At 38.6% G+C, this 14,163-nt stretch overlaps 1 protein-coding gene across 2 annotated transcripts in view; it reads left to right on the top strand.

Annotated features, from left to right (window-relative positions):
* Window positions 1-2,473: 2,473 nt before the first annotated feature.
* The window catches only part of MACC1 (MET transcriptional regulator MACC1), a 58,799-nt gene continuing 47,109 nt past the window's right edge, over window positions 2,474-14,163 (top strand). Inside the window, exons 1-2 of one of the 2 annotated variants that reach the window (XM_045564074.1) lie at window positions 2,474-2,565; window positions 3,324-3,382. The gene's annotated coding sequence lies outside the window, so the exon portion shown is untranslated. The remainder of the gene's footprint in view (window positions 2,566-3,323; window positions 3,383-14,163) is intronic. The other variant, XM_045564072.1, reaches the window with a different exon arrangement.

Below are 14,163 nucleotides of genomic sequence, written 5' to 3'. Positions count from 1 at the left end.
AAAGAGGTCAGAAGAGACTTTTTTAAGGAAGTGATGCTTCTTAAGGAAGTGAGCTGTGTGTTGAGGTTGAACTTCGGGCCCAACTTGAAGTAGGTGATGAAGTTCACACAGGCAGGCTAAGGCACTAATGGTCCTTATGACATAATTAGAGAAGGGGTGGGAAGACTTCCAGACAGCAGTCACCTTCACCAGCCAGACTTTGTGTCTGATGGTCCACAGAAATCTCATCATGTGAGTCAGCAGGAACTAGAAGGTTCACTTCCTCCACAGTGGCTAAGAGCTAGAAGACACAGCAGAGCATGTGAAGTCGCAGGAGAATCCTGTAGAAGAAGTGTGAGGAACTAGCAACTGCTGAGACAATTCCCTTCCCTGAGTGGGGGAGATCCGTGATTAAGAACTATTTAAAAAGTACCAAGGAGAGAGTTGAGTCTTCAGAGCCAGTAGATTAGATTATAGGGGAAGAGGTCCAGACATGCTGGAGCTGATCAAAAATCCTAGATGGAGGCAGGACCAGGTCTCCAAGAGGTAGTCATGGGGCTGAGGACTCAAGGGAGGACAGTCCTTGGGAAGCTGTTAGAAAGCCAAGGGCACAGCAGTGGGTGGAGCTGGTGAGACAATGAGTGGTGACCCATTAGAGCTTTCACTTCAGGTACTGTCAGGAGTTGGATTGCTAGATTTAAAAACCTTGCCTTTCTGCAAATAAAGGTTGTGGAAGCTACACCAGACTAAACCACAGGGGGATTCTGATAACAGTACTCATTTCTGGCATTTAGAGAGTTCTTTAAATGTACATGTTTTCTGGGAGAGACATGGTGTTAGGTATTAGCATCCAGCTTAGAGTTAATACCTAAGTTATTTCATGCATTGCTTGTTTATCAGAAACATCTACATTATCGAATTAGTGAAATGGGAATAAAATAAGGCCTTGCCTTCAAATAGGAAGATCAGACTGCATGTGTATACATACACCCACATAAAACAATGAAACAAGGTTTAAAATGTGTTATGAGAGGACGAGATACAATATTACGGATTTATTCAGAGGGAGAGAATAATTCAGATTAAGACAGACCAGGGAGGGGTTCTTGGAGGAGAGTGTTTTTTTACTGAGCTTTGAAAGAAAGGAAAGATCTGAACACTTAAAGATGAGCAAAGAGGATTTCTAGGGAGGAGAAACTGCAAGAAGGATGAAACCCATAGCGTTTGGGAAATTGGAGAGTCATTTGTTTTGGAAGGAATATAAATAACATAAAGGAAAGGTAGGTCCTAGTTGAGAATTGAGAGATCTGTGAAGAAGAGAATCAGAACAGCTTGGTGTGGATTGTGGGATGACTCAAGGGAAAGTTCAACGTGGCTTCGGGTAGATTAGGGGGCTTGGGTAGCACAGAGCCTGGGGATGCAGGAGGAACAGCAGGGGCACATAAAATGGCAGGAGAGAAAGTGCAGAAAAGGGGAAGGAAACTTCTCCTTTGTACCATTCTGCCATCTGCTTACCTTAGATGAATCCTCCTATTACATTTCTGAGCCCAGACCAAGCCAAGGCTTGTTTCTATTCATTTTCTGGGCCGTGTCTAACAGGAAATAACAGGCTAGAGAGAGATACTGAATGAACAAATGAAGAAGCACATTTCTTAATTTTTGCTTTTGTTTTACTACATTCTCTGCTGCTGATGTTGCAAAGATGTGAAACAATTATTGCGTCTCTCATTTTATTTTTAATTTTTGTTCCTATTTTCCTGCCAATTTTCCCTTTCTTGAATGTTGAAAGATTGGAAATGATGAAATATACAGAAGGAAAACATGAAACTCAGAAATGGAAAGAAAAAATGGAAGAAAATATCAAGAAAGGTTCACACTTGCTTACATTTTAAGAGGCACATTTTAAGTATATTTTTAAAAATCCAGAGCATTTTAGAAGATGAAGGGTCAAAATGTCTCCATTATATTTACACATCTCTGAGTGACAATCACAATGCTGATGTAGGGGAAACTGGAGACGTCAGGCCTCACCTGGAACGTCTTTATTCACCTGTTCCTGAAGGCAGTGAGGCACCCTCACCTCTGAATCACCGAAAGAGAATCTGGTGGGGCAGGTTCCAAGGCTTCGAGAAGATTTGTTTGCATGAAGATTTTTTAGTTCTTGCCAACAGTGAGGGAGCCTTCTTACTCCTTGGCAAACATCAAACCACTTTTATTTCCTTTCATAGAAACAGGATCATATTTACAGATTGTTCTTAGATATAGCCACCTGATTTTTTTTTTTTTTTCTTATTGCTTTTCCATCTGTTTCCCCTTTCTTCCTAGGGTGAAACTTTAGCCACTGCCCTCTTCTGGTTTCAGGTGAAGAGTCTGAATTGTGGGAATTGTAGTTCTCTTGCCTTTCAGGTCTCTGCTTGGGCAGGCTTGGAGCCACACTGGTGGAACTTCAAGTCCCATGTGGCTCAGTAAGCAGGAGTTCAGGTGCCTGCCAGCACACAGAACAAGGCACGTTTGAAGAGTACCTGACTTCCATTCACTAAAACCATGTGCCTAAACTGAAGAAGCTGGAACTCCACTTCCACAAATGTAAGTGCTGCTTTTGAAAAAATAATATTCTTTTCAGTATTGATATGTGCTGCACACTAGGAAGTTATATAATTTCCAGAATAATTGAACAAACTAACTGCTTCTTCCTTCCCAAGCTCTGTTTGAAAAAAAAAGAAGGTAACCCATGCTCTGTGGGCTTGTCAGACATGTGTTAGAATAAACCTGGAGGCAAAGAATAGAATAATATCTTTGAAACATGGTTTAGAATAAAGTGGTTTATGTTAGAAACAAAACAAAAAAAAGAGGAGGCCAGGTGTGGTGGCTCACACCTGTATCCAAGCACTTTGGGAGGCTGAGGATGGAGGATAGCTTGAGGCCAGGAGTTTGAGACCATCCTGAGCAAGAGTGAGACCCTATCTCTAAAAAATATAGGGAAAAAAAATTGGTGCTGAGTGTGGTGGTGTGTGCATATAGTTTTAGCTATTCAAGAGGCTGAGGAGGATCACTTGAACCCAGGAGTTTGAGGCTGCAATGATCTATGATCACAGTACTACATTCTAGCCTGGGCAACAGAGCAAGACTCTGTCTGTAAAAAAAATTTTTTTTTAAAAAGGAAGAATATATGCAGCATGAAAACTCAAATGTAATAATTACACCATTCTGAGTTGCTTCAAATATGTAGGAGGCTGAGATTATTTGAAAATTTTAAATATTTTAAAAGACATCCAGGTGTGTTGTAAAGACTGTGAGTTTTGAAGTCAGATAAAGTCAGATTCAGTGGCCCCTCTGCTTTTTAGGTTTGTGACCTTTGAAAAGATGCTTTGCCTCAAAAAGCGTCAGTTTTGTCATCTGTAAAGTAAGTATAACCTTCCTCATTTTGTTAATAAAATTAAGTTAGCATAGTGCATTGTACTAAATAGGTGGTTAGACCATAACTGATGGAGGATAACTTGGCATTGTCTTAATTAAGTTTCATTAAGCTTCAAAAACAGATCAAAGAGACAAAAAGACAAATACTGTATGATTTTACTCAAATGAGGTATCTGCAGTAGTCAAATTCACAGAAACAAAGTAGAATGATAGTTAACAGGGGTTTGGGGACAGGGAAATGGGAGTTATTTAACGAGTATAGAGTTTCAGTTTTACAAGATAAAAACTTTCTGGAGATTGTTTGCACAACCATATAAATATACTTAACATTAAAACTTACACTTACAAATGATTAAGATGGTAAAGTTTATGTTATGTGTTTTTTACCACAATGAGAACAAAAATCAAAGAACATGTACTGAAAATTCTGGTGCCTCTCATTTATTGAGGTAGGCCTTCCTGATTCCTTAACATATGTCTTAAGTCCATATTCAGTGGGTCCAATGTCAGGATTGATATTGACTCATCTATGTTAGTGTCTGGCTTTTATATAACAACAATGGTTAGATTATGATGATGCATTTCAAGTATATTCTTAAAGTTGCATCGACCTTTTATATGATTATCTTTAATTCATAATAGTGATTTTAATATGATTTCATGGGTAGTATACAGGACTTAGAAACTATGAAGTCATAATGATTAGTTACAATTTACTTGAAAGCTTTCGGTACAACTCATTTATAAAACTTAAAAAATGTATTTATTATTTATTCCAGTTTTCTCACCTTCCCTGTAGTTAATTTATAAACAAAATATTTTCATCTGTCTCAGAGATAATAAAGACTATTAAGAGAGTTTGTTAAATACTATCTTATCTTAAAATATATAAGCTAATTTGGAGACAAAAAATAATTTTAAGTCATATTGATTTTAACACATTGACTGCCACACTAGAAAACAAAGATTTTCCTTAGGGCCATGGTGTTTTATTATGAAAATAGAATAAAAACTTTGAAAACAAAACAATCCTTCTTAACTTAATGAAAACTTTGTCATTTTTTATTGTTTTCTGTGCATGAGTTACATGCAACTTGAAAAATAGTTCTTGCAACCCCCAAAATGAAGAGATGTGTGAAGTTACATATGCTTCATGAGGCCCCGGGCTCAAAACTAGAATGAATTAAATACAACTCGCATGCCAGTTGATGTATTCAATTTCAAAACATACCTTTGTTGAATTTTTAGAAATTTTTTTCTTGAAAGACCACACATATGCTTAGCTGTCTATTAAGACTAAACATCCCCTGTGGTATTTGGTGACAACTGAAGGTGATAACAACCAGTATTTGTGATGAGTGTGCAGAGCTTTTTATGTGATATGCCATATGAATATAAACTCTTTTAGGAGCTATGTCAGCGAAGTCCAGGATAGCATGAGAATGAAAACAAAGGTGGGGGGCAGCTGCAGCAGCACTGGACACACATAGTAGACTTCCTGTAAGGGCTGTATTGTTTTTGTTGTTGAATGCCATCTATGCTCTAGTTTCTCTAAGAAGTGTCATTTATTCATTTGACAAGGATTTCTAGCAATCCTACAATGTTCTCCCAATGGGCTGGGCTTAGAGGTCTGAAGAGTGACTCAGGCACAGGCCTTGGGGGGATCCTTATGCATAGAGAAGATACATAATTAGAAACAGCTACAGGGAGGAAGTGCTAATCTATCACGCTGTTCATGGAGTCATTGTTAATCCCTTCATAGAAGGTGTGATGCTCAGTATCAGGGGATTAAAAAAGAAGCCTCCAAAAATCTTTCCTTAAACTGTAATCACTGGAAAAAAGTAAACTTGTATATGAGTCATTCAAAAGCAGAGTGGAGTGACTTCCCAAAACATGGAAGAGATGCATTTCCAGGATGCCAGAGGAAGAAGCAATCACAACATACTGAATTTCAAGGACATTGTGGGAAGTGGTAGAACTTTAGCCAGGCCTGGAAGGATGTGCAGAGTTGGGATTGGTAGAAAACAGTAAAGAAAACATCTCATGTCCAGCATCATTTTCCAAACTTTGCACAAATTAAATTATTTTAAACAACACATGGGCTGAACAATCTATAACATCACAATGACAGTTTAGGAAAGTTATTATATTTTTTGACTTTCAATTCTTCAAGGATAAATTTTGTTGTTGTTGATATGACTTAAAAACTTTTGTAATACTTGTTTAAGCTTCCTTTATAACAACAGAGTAAGCAACAGATTTTGGCAGGCAAAAGTATTTAGTTTAATTACTCCTTTTAAATAAAATTAATTTTTATAGTTATTTCCTATTTATTGTGATAGACATCAGTTCTTTCATTTATGGAACTGACAGAACTTAATCTTTAAAATATTTATCTGAGCTAAAATGAGACTGGATTTACAAACAAATGTTAAGTAAAAAATAGTTTAGGTGGTAATTGGTAATGGAAAAATCACAGCGAGGTACTGGAATGCCTGAAGTTTGGGAAACACTGCAGTAGGGGAATGTCAAGCACTGAAATGAGGAAGTGAAATTGAATGGGCTGTGTTTTATGTGTAGCTGTAAAGAAAAGAGGGATAGTAGGTAGTTTAGGGAGAATATTGTAGGGGATTTTGGATGATGATGCTGGAATAAGGTTTTGTGGAAGCTTTTAAGGGATTTGGATTTCAGCTTCTGGATAGCTGCAGGTTCAAAAGGGTCCTGACCCAGGGACTGACGTGTTGCAAGTTGTGCTTTGGAAGGTTCACCCACCGAATAGCGTACAGGTAGGCTGGAGCATAGGGAACACGGACACAAGGAGAGCACTTTGGAAGTTGGTTTCAATAATCTGAGCATGAATAAATAAGGGGTGGTAGGAGTAGAATGGAAAAGCAGCAAGGGATGAAGGAGTCACTCAATAAAAAGGAAATGGAATAATAATAATAGTTACAGCCAACATGCTCTTGAGTTTCTAAGCTTGGTGGCCTGTGAGAGTGACAGTAACACTCAGGCAAAAGACAGGGAGCTGGTTCTTGTGGGGGAAATGATGCTTTGCATTTCAGGCAACTTGAAATTGAGAAGAGGACAGACCTTCAAGCAGAAAGGGAAACCACATCGAAAATCACGTGGGTTAGAATTATGAAGCGTCATCAGGGATGGCTAGGGAAAAAGAGGACATCAGAATGACACCTAGCCCTACTCTGCCTCCTGCCCCACTCAAGGTTTTGAGGGAGGAAAGCCGAAGAAAGAGAATCCTCAGATACCTCAGAATGGGAAGGCGGAGAAAGGGCCTGCTGACTCTTTCGTCCTAAGGTTTTATTTCTCTTGGGGCTTTTCTCTTGATCGCTATGGCCACCACCTTGCCAGGGATAAGAGGCTTCCTTATAGGGTCCTTCTTCAGAATAAACAAAAACATCGTCATTTCCAGCTGGGAGAACAGGCACCAGGTTTCAATTCCAGGAATGGTAGAGGAATTTTATATGTTTTTCTATTTCTATTGGGAAAAGCACTTAATTTAGATGTTTCCCTAATACATAAAATATGTAGCAGATATTTAGACAAAAACCACAAAGACTTGTGTACTCACCTCCCAGTTTAAGAAATAGAACATTACAGGATAAAAAAAATATAAAGCATCCTCCCTGGTCTTTTCAACCTCTTTTCAACCTCAGACGTTACCACTGTCCTGTCTTTGTAGATACCACTGTAGTCTATATTTTTATTCTTTTGTTTGTTTTAATGTTTTTATTCTTTCCACTGCTATGTGAATATATCCACAAACAGTATATAACATTGCTTTGAATGTTTAGCAATTTTATATAAAGTATGAGTTATTTACCTGCAACTCATCTCCCAACATTATACTTTTGAGATTAATCCATGTTCATTCTCATAGCCCAACTTACTTATTTTCATAGCTGTATGGTATTTTGCTATCACAAATAGCACCATAAAATATTCTATTATATTACTATTTGTGTACAAATGAAAGAATTACTCTAGTGAATATGTGTAGGAACAGATTTGCTGCACCACGGGCATTTGCATCTGCAACTTTATGAGATATTGAGAAATCACTTTCCAAAACATTTATACTACATTGTATTCCAAACCAAAATGAGAGTTCCTGTTTCTCCCCATTCTCAACGCACTTGTTTATCTCAAATGTTCTAATCAAATAATCTTTCCAGATGTAACCTAAAGCCAGATGTTTCTGGCATCTGGGGAACTCAGATATGTTTGGAACACTCCAGTCTCTAAAATACAGTGCAACATTTGATCTTAAATCAACTTCTCTTTCTCTCAACCTATGGTGCTGGAGATTGACTTTTCCATTTAATAGGCATTTAATATTAATCATATTAATAACAATAATGATAATAATATTGATAATAACTATTAACACCAATAACTGTTAACACTATGTGCCAAATATTGTCCTAAGCACTTTAATTGAGTTATTTAATTAATTTAGAGGGGAAGATAATGCTATTATGGCTCTTTTAGAGATGAAGAAACTGATTCACTGAAATGATGATGTCAGTAGTAAGTAGAGAGTCTAGATTGTGTATCTAGTCAGTCTGCTCCAGCTAGGACAGGGGGGAAAGGAGAGATGGGCACAAACTGGGAAGAGAGACATCAAAGTATTATATTCCTTCACTTCTAACAGTTTGGGATCTAGTTAATATTTAAATAGCATCAAAAGAGCATACTTACATGATGGGAGGTGTCAAATAAGTGCTGTATTCATACTGAGGAGAATTTAATTTTGCCTGGGAAGATTGGAAAATGATTCTCACAGATGACCAAACTTTACTAAGCCTTGGAGACTTGACAGAGGAAGTTAAAGAGGTGAAAATTGGAGGGAGTAGCTTTTTAGAAAATATGGGGAAGTGGAAAGCACATGGTTATGTTTGCGAAACTTAATTAATTTATTCAATCATTAATTCAACAAATAATTTTTGAACATTTATTATGTGAGAGGCCCTGGGCTAAGCTCTACAATACAGCAGTGAGTAAGAAAGACACCCCCCCCATGAATGTGCTTACAGATGTAGTATGGGGGGAGAGAGGGGCAAAAATAAGAAGAGAAAAAGACAGAAAAGATAGGTTGTCTCTAATTATGAAGAATTTTCAAATATCAGCCTATCACTTTATTCCCCAAAGGTGGTGGGAAATCAGTGGGGCTCACTGTGAGGTGGGTAGCATCATTTATTTATTTATTCAGTAAACATTTGTTCTACCTGTATTTTGCTTAGCACTGGGACACGGGGATGAAGGAATGAAGGAGGTCATAGTGAAGTGGAAGTGACATGTATGTATATAAAATTTATAATACAGTATGAGAACTAAGGCAGAGGTTTGCATAGGATAGAGATGCCTAATCTAGCCTGGCAAAGTGTGGTGAGCAGCGAGAAGACTGGGTGTAGGGTGAGATATTCCAAGATTCTTTTTGGGATAAAGGAAATTGCTCCAAGCAATTTGACAACTGGATTTAGTCCTTTTTTTTTTTTCTGATTTCAAAAGTGTTGCGTGTTTACTGTAGAAAATTTGAGAACTGCAATTATACTGACCAAGGATGTACACCTTTAAGTTTTGTGTGTATATCCTGTTAATCTTTTTATGCCAATAATAGATATTAAGAAAGAACAGTTTACCAAAAAGTTCCATGATCTTTTTAGAGCACTTAACTGTATATTACACATTTTTGACATCATTATATATTCTCCTATGACAAAAGTTTAAATTGCTCCTTTACATGTCATATTATAATTTAAACAATCCTGAAAATATCTGATTCTTCTAATATTTGCTATTGCAAATAGTGCTGTGTTGCATATTGTTGTCAGGACATATCTGATTAATATGTCAGATAAATTTCTAGAATTTGAATTTGAGGTCAAAATATCCACAAAAACACCTGAACATATCATACAAGAGAAGGAAAAAGTCCTTTTAGAATATTTAATGACAGATTGAATCAGTGAAACTTGCATTTTATTAATAGAACGATCATGCTAAAAATATTGTGAAGGGAGAATAGAAAAGATTAAAGGTAGTGAACACGGTAGGATTTATTGCAGAAACCTAGGTGAGAAAAAATACAGCCTGAACAGAAGTGAAATTAGTAATGGAATGTGGCAGATTTTAGAGATACTGATTTTTCAGGAATTAGTGGATTGGGGACAGTGCCCAGTATCCCAGGAAGGAGGTAAAGTTGATTGTTGATTACCTCCCAGTTTTTAACATAGGTATCTAATTGGGTAGATTATAGTGTCCTTGTTACTTTCAATAGGGAAAACAAGAGAAACAGGTTTGCAGGGAAGAATAGGAGAGTTGGGTTTTAGCTGGCCAACTTTGACATGTCTGTGGCCATCTACATGGAGAAATTGACTGAACAACTGGATGGGTCTAGGAGTCAGGAGTGCAAATGAGTTAGCGACAGATAGATGTGGAGTTGGCAATCCGTAGGTGTGGCTACTGTCATGGGTGTGGATGGCTTTCCCAGGGGTATTAAAAACCACAGTATGAGAAGAGTAGGGGGATCAGGGTGATGCCCTTTGATACAGTAATATGAAGGTTTAATCAGGGAAAGAAATAGCCACAGTGGAGGTGGAAAAGGAGAGGCCAGAGAAATAGGAGGAAATCCAATGGAGAGTAGAGTGAGAGAGGACAAAGGGGGAGAACTTTTCAAGAAGAGAGAAGTTAACATTGTCACATGTCACAGCAAAGCCGGATAAGGATGAAAGATGCCCTTTGAATGTCACTGGAAGTCTTATCCAGAGCAGTTTCAGTAGAGTGTTAGGGACAGGCACCAGAATGCCCTGATTAAACCTATGACTCAAGATGACTGTCCTGACAAAATGACTTAGGAAAGGAAGACACAAGGAGGTGGGAGACCCAGTACAATGGAGAGGAGATCAGGTTGCTAGAAAGAAGCTAATAAGGGAAAAACCAGGGCAGGGGCCATGGTATCAGATAGAAAGAGACTGTGTTAGTGGGAGTTACCAAGTAATTGGCTCCAAGATTTTAATCTGAAATGAACGAGAAGATCGTTCAGATATTCCTGCATGAGTCCTGCTCACTGTTGTTTCTACACCATTGTGAATCATATTCCTTTTACTGGAAGTACTTCATCCTTCTTGTCCCTACAAATTTCAGTGCAGAGCCAGCATAGCTGGCCAGATGGCTCATTCTCCAGAACCCATTTCATTAACACTGCATGATAGTCCATAGGGCAGACAGGCTGAAGGACCATTCTTGCCCACCTGGAGAGCCTGATCCCACTGCTTCTTCTTCCCTCTCTTCTGTTATAACCTCAGACTGTGTCATCCTTCCTCTGGGTCTGACCAGCACTCATCAAGGTCTTCCTTATAGCTGATTCACCAATTCAGATGACATAGTACCACTTCTCTCACTTTACAATATTTTAGTACCCAGTCATCTTCAAAGACTTTTAAAAAGGGAGAAGAACAACTACCTGGGTAAGCTTAGGCTGACACTTTTCTGGATGCAGAATGACACTAAAAATATGCAGCAATGAGTATGGCATGGATGTTTGACCCCTCTGAATGATGCTGGCCAGTCTATGGTACCCAGATGTTACTGGGTATCCATCCTGGCTGAAAACAGAGGATAGGCATGAAAATATCACCTGACTCTTACAAATATCCAGTGTTAGACAGCTCTCATGTTTCTAGCTGGGGTGGTAAGGGATGTCTTAGGAGCCTAACTGTGCATCAGTGGAGATATTTCTCCTGGCTCAAGCAAAAAGAAATGAGGTACTGATGGTTGAGTGCTTTGCTTTGGCTCCCTTCTTCTGTAATTACATCAGTGGCTCTCTCATGTCTTGGGTTGAGTTTGGCAGTTTCCTAAACTAGAAATTTCCTGTGATTAACCTCTGCACTCTTGCCTATTGCAGTTTTACAACAATTTACTTTCTCTTCCAGGATTTGTCATTATGACCAGTAAGCTGGTTGAGAATACTGATACCAAAGGTCTCCCAGTAATCTCTTTTTTCCTTGGATGTCATCATGTGTTTTCCTCAGTATTTATTATTATCTTGAAGTATAACTTAGTGTATTTTTAATGAAAGACACAACTTTTATCTGTTTATCTATAGCTGTCCATTTCTAGTAATCTTTTAAATGAGTATATGTGTACGCATGCATGTGTGTATAACTGTGTCTCTGTACACACAATGGTATAGTCACTTGTTTTCCTTTATTCTGTATCTTGTTAATAACTGCATAGAATTTGGCATAAAACTCACCTGAGCTTTAAACTTGGTTTGCAAGTGCTTTTGCCTTTATAGAAGTATGTATTACTCCTCACTATTTTATTTATTCATTCATCTTATAGACCATTTAGTTTTATTTTTAAAATTTATTTTAAAATATCTCTTTTAATAATAAAAAGGTTTTTTTTAATAAGGTGGTAAGGATTTAAAGTGAATTCTGTTGTAATATTTTTGAGTGACACTTTCTGTACTCTTTGACTCACCTCTGTGAATTCCTCTTCATTCATTTCAGTGTTTAATTTCATGTTAATAAGTGCTCTGTTGTCTCTGTGTGCTTTCTGTTTCATTGGAAGATTTATTTATTCTGTCATTCTAATCCTTATTTCAGAGCATGGCTGTGACATGACAGCTTCCTGATAATCATCTGGTGGTGATCTCTCTGGTGTTTAGGAGGGTGTGGTTAGGGAGAGGGATGCTGAGGGAGGGGTTGGCTTCAGGCCCCCAGGATACCAAAGCATCCATTCTGCCAAACAAGGCAATCAGTGTCTTTCACTGGTGTCTCCTGGGTGGAGCCAGTGCCTTCGACACTACCACACACTCCCAGTGCCTTCTCAGGGTGATTTCTTCTTTGCTTTAGGTAGCTTTGGGTGGAATGGTGCCTACTTTCTACGTGAGTATGGACAGGATAAGGTCGAGGTCAAATTGCGGCAACTATTTATCTGTGGACTGCATTTTCACCTAAGTAGCTAACAATTTTTCCTTCTCACAGCTTTCTTGCACAAGCCTCGTATAAGCCACGTAATCTGTCTCAATTTCTTATCTGCAAATGGCGCTAATAACATCAGATACTTTTCTCCTAAGACAGTCCTGAGGATTAATAAGCTGACATTCAGAAGTACAAGTGTCTGAGATGATAGGCCCTCCATATATTCAAATTACTATTATTACGGTCCTCCCTTTACACTGCCAGCAGAATAGTAATGCTCACACGGAATGTGGTATTTATATAGAGCTTTGCATTTTGAAAGTATTTCATAATGTTTATTTAATGTAGACAAGCCTCTTTGCACAGACTCAGCATCATCCTTCTATGGATAAAATGTTTGTTGAGCATCCTCTGTAGATCTCTCTTTTTCACTGAGTCTTCACTGTTTGACCCATTCAAATTATTATTATTATTATTGTTATTTTTTTTGAGACAGAATCTCACTCTGTTGCCCAAGCTAGATTGCCGTGGCGTCAGCCTAGCTCACAGCAACCTCAAACTCCTGGGCTCAAGCAATCCTTCTGCCTCAGCCTCCTGAGTAGCTGGGACTACAGGCATGCACCAGCATGCCCGATTAAGTTTTTCATTGTCCAGCTAATTTCTTTCTATTTTTAGTAGAGACGGGGTCTTGCTCTTGTTCAGGCTCTCGAACTCCTGAGCTCAAATGATCCTCCCGCCTTGGCCTCCCAGAGTGCTAGGATTACAAGCGTGAGCCACTGCACCTGGCCCAAATTATTATTATTAGTCCTATTTTGTCTCTGATTTGAAGGATTTGTCCTATATCAAGTCTGCTTGGGGCATATGGGATGTATGCTTTTGATTGAACTAATTGGATAATATATATGTAATTTGATTTAGATATTGGCAAGCCCATAAAAATCTTGCTTCATGTGAAGGGGACAGGAGAGATTATAGGTGAAGCTTAGATCTGAAAGAAGAACTCCAGAATGGAGGCTTGGGCCAGGAGCAGACTTCAGGAGCTTATCAAGACACAATCGAATAATCAAAGGGTGGAGCCTGGACAAAATGTTTACTTGTCTGGAAAAGCCTGAAGTGTTTACATTGGCCAGTTGATCCTCTTTCATCCCCTCTTGCCCACCAGGAGACCAACGTCCATTAAGCTCTGGCTGTTGGCAGTCCTGCTCTGTTCCTTGTTTACAACCTGAACTAGCGTGATACGCTTGGCTCTGGGTGCCGTGTAGTTTCCCATGCTGCCTTTGGATCTGACGCCTAATGCTAGTTCAGAAAAGCTCCCAGGCACTTTGCTTAGGCAATAGTTTAATCAGTGCCAGGTTTTCTCAGCCCGCATGAAAGGGGATGAGACATTGGTTTGATCAATATCTCTGGGGCAATGATTTGCTTCTCTTCCCACCAGTCTCCTCCATACCCCACGTATCAGATGCCCTCAGGGACCTCCAGATGCTGTGTCCTTCTTAAGGTTTCTTGCTAATATGCCAACATCAAATCCTCCTGTCACTTCTTCCCCACCTGGATTAGTCATTTTGGTAAGTGGGGAGACACTCTGTCCCTGTGGCTTTGCTGTTTAAGGGTTTTACCGTTCGAGGGTAGTGTTTTCCTCTTATGATTCTTGAGAATGGTTATGTTGAATTGCTTTTTATTAAACAAATATTCCTATAAATGAAACAGCCATGTCTCTAGTGGACGAAACAAGCCTATATATTGCAAGGAATAAAAATAAAAACAAACAGTAAATGGTAGATTTGGAAGCATTTCTCCTAAAAGCTATCATATTAAGCTATGA

The sequence above is a fragment of the Lemur catta genome, chromosome 11 (genome assembly GCF_020740605.2).
Source record: "Lemur catta isolate mLemCat1 chromosome 11, mLemCat1.pri, whole genome shotgun sequence".
NCBI classification, from domain to species: Eukaryota; Metazoa; Chordata; class Mammalia; order Primates; family Lemuridae; genus Lemur; species Lemur catta.
The sequence above is the reverse complement of the archived record's forward strand: the minus strand, read 5'-3'. Positions and strand labels throughout refer to the sequence as shown.